This window comes from Triticum aestivum, chromosome 1A, assembly GCF_018294505.1.
Source record: "Triticum aestivum cultivar Chinese Spring chromosome 1A, IWGSC CS RefSeq v2.1, whole genome shotgun sequence".
NCBI lineage: Eukaryota > Viridiplantae > Streptophyta > Magnoliopsida > Poales > Poaceae > Triticum > Triticum aestivum.
Window position 1 is genome coordinate 386,992,428 of NC_057794.1, and position 3,461 is coordinate 386,995,888.

The following is a 3,461-nucleotide window of genomic DNA, read 5'->3' on the forward strand; positions in this document are numbered from 1 at the left end:
TGAAGAGCAACCCTCTCACTCGGGGGCTTAGCTGCAGCCCTGTGCTTGCCTAAGTTATAAAAATCCTACCGAGTGTAGAGCAACCCTCTCACTCGGGGGCTTAGCTGCAGTCCAAGCACTCGCCTAAGTTATAAAAATCCTACCGAGTGAAGAGCAACCCTCTCACTCGGGGGCTTAGCTGCAGCCCTGTGCTCGCCTAAGTTATAAAAATCCTACCGAGTGAAGAGCGACCCTCTCACTCGGAGGCTTAGCTGCAGCCCTGTGCTCGCCTAAGTTATAAAAATCCTACCGAGTGGTAAGCCCGACTTCCACTCGGAGGCTTAGCTGCGGCCCAGTGCTCGACCGCAGGATAAGTCGATTGCAATAAAGGCGCCTTGCTTTGAACCTGCAAAAGACATTTCGAGCCAAAGGCAATCGTATTCAAGCACCAAATTCAAGTTTGAATCGACATCTAAAGGAACCGAAAGTGCTCAGGCATCAAGCCCGTTAAGGTTTGTCAGTTACAATTCCACTCGGCATACCGAGGCAAATTTAAAATATCGAGCCAGAAGAAGTTTTTTACCCCTCCTGTGGAGGGCTGGAAGGTGCAACGAATTCATCAAGGTCAATTCCGTCGGCGATCCGAGTGGCAGCTGCAAGGAAAGTTTCCATAAAGGACCTGAAGTCGTGCTTCTTGGTATTGGCCACCCGAAGGGCCGCCAGCTTCTCTTCTCGCGCATCTTTGCAGTGGACTCGGGCCAGACACAGAGCGACATCTGCACCACACTGAGCCGAGGACTTCTTCCACTCCTGCACTCGACCAGGAATCGTGTTCAAGCGGGCCATCAGCGTCTCAAGGTCATTCTGAAGTGCCTCCTCAGGCCAAAGCGTCGAGTCGATGCGAGATGTGGCGGCCTTCAGCCTTGCGAGATAGTCCACGACAGCTGCAACACGAGACTCCAGTCGGAAAATATCCATGGCAACTTCGTCGTTCACCGGAGAATTGACGGGGTCGAGGTTTGGCTCCAGTCGGCTAGTTTCTTCTTCAAAGTTTTGACAAAATTCTGCAAGGGTGATCACTAAGTCAAGAGGATGGTCGAATGGAAAAATCACGATTGGAAACGTCTGCCAAGCATAGAGATTTACCTTCAAGCATAAGAGACAGCTTCTTGGCAAGTCCACTCAGGAAAGCCTCCAGATCAGTTTTCTTCCCAGTCAATTTGCTGACTTGGTCGGTCAGGGCAGCTTTATCAGTTTTCAGTCGACTGATCTCCTTGTTGGCAATACCAAGAGCAGCTTTCAGATTGGCATTGTCTTGCTCAAGCTTGGTGACTGAAGCTAACTTCTCGTCAGCAAGCTTGGCCTTCTCAGCTAGCTCAAGGTCTTTCTTCTGTTGGGCCTCCCTTACCTTACCTGCAAGTTACAGCAAGATCAGATTTTGAAACAAGCAAGGGAAAAAGCAATCGTCAGGGTCTCACCAAACATACCTTCGGTCTCCTCCTTTGCCTTTGTCAGCTTCTCCTGAACCAGCTTCAAGCTCAGCTCGACTTGAGTATGTTTTTGTTCCAGCTCTGAGTAGCGAGCCACAAGATCACAGGAGTTCTGCGAAGAACCAATCGACTAAATGTCAAATATAATTCACTTCCGAGTGAAAAAGAGAAAAACACACGTTTCTAAGACTACAGCCAAATACAAGCATTCGACCGTAGTCTCGGGGACTACACCCAGTGGGTGCACTCAGCGTGCCCCCACTAATCCTGTTGAAGACAAAGTCGACCAGTCGACCTCAAAAAAAAGTGCGAGATGCATTCTCTAAGACTGTGATCCACTGCAAGCAGTCGACCACAGTCTCGGGGACTACACCCAGTGGGTGCACTCAGCGTGCCCCCACCGGTTTGTGAAATCCAGTCGACCAGTCGACTGACAGAAAGATCGACATCATAAAGCCTAAGGCCGACTGCCAGCAGTCGACCTTAGCCTTGGGGACTACACCCAGCGGGTGCACTCAGCGTGCCCCCGCTAACACGGAGTTTATTCGACACACCCAGTGGGTGACTACTATAAATTCCGGAAAAGAAAAGTTTTTGGTAGCATATCCAACAGAACAAACAACGGTCGACTGACCTGGACATTGCTTTGGAGGGCAGAACTGGCGTCATAAGCTGCCTGGCTCGCGTCCCGGATGGTCTTCAGCTGCTCCATCATGAGTCCCGCCTGGCGTATTGCCTCCTTCGCTGTGCCAGCTTGGTCCTCTGGGACATGGTGCGTCGTGAAGAGGGAGGGCTGCTGAGCACTCGTCAGTGGATTTGCGAAGGACACCGTGTGTCGCGTGGTGTTCTCTTCCTCCACAGTCAGAATCTCAGGCGCCGTCACATCCTGAAGCACCTTACTGGCGGACGCTTTCCGACTCCTCCTGCGTGCCAGTGGTTCTTCATCCTCGTCATCATCAGGAAGATTGATAACAGTATTGGGTGGAGCTGCGGAGAAGAATCAGAATCAGAGATCGCAAGTCAGTCGACTAAGAACGGTGTCAAGAATACAGTACCTGGGTTCGAAGTCGCTGCGTCCTCCATCTCGTGGTCATCAGCCCGAGCTGAGGTTTCAGAAGTAGCAGCACTGCAACTCCAAAGGATCAGTCGACTAGCTTTAGCGTCGACCAGAGACAAAGTTCACACAAAATGAGAAGATTCAAACGACACAATTACCCTGATATGGTGGGGATGGACACCTTCATCTTCGGTAGGAGCTTGGTCGGCTTTGGCGGAGCCCCCCTAGGCTGCTTCGGCGCCTTTTCAGTCGGTGCTGGAGAGGTGGTCCTAGGGCGCTTGGTCGACTGCGTCGCAACCCCCTTGCCACGTTCAGTCGAAGGGTCGTGGACGAGCTTCGACCGCCTTTCCGAGCGCGGTGGCACGACCTCCTCCTCTTCCTCCTCGTCTTCGGCGTCATCATCATCGCCGTCGTCATCATCATCGTCGTCGTCGTCCCCTGCAACGTCCGAGTCCCATTCCTCCTCGTCCTGGCTCTCGCCCCCACTCGCCTCACCCTCCTCAGTCGGAGTTTGTGCCCCATTGGGCATCGAGTACAACTCGGTGAGGGCCTAGCAGATATCAAGACAATGATCAGTCGACCAGTCGGCAGAGTAGACAGAGATGAATGCGACAAGAATGCAGTGGAGAGCAGGGCAAGTGTACCTTATTTGGATCGCTGTTGTGGTCGAGTGGAGGAATCCTTCTGGCTCCGCGTGGGTTGTCCTTGTTTCCGGTGACGGCTGCCATCCATCTTTCCAGAGTGACATCGTCGACTGCTTCTGGATGGACTCTAGTCTCGTCTTCGGTCCCACAGTACAACCACATGCAGTGGCTCCGGAACTGGAGGGGCTGGATGCGACGCCTGAGGAAGACCTCCAGGAGATCCATGCCCGTCACTCCCTCCCGAACCAACTGCACCACGCGCTCCATCAACATCTTCACATCAGCTTTCTC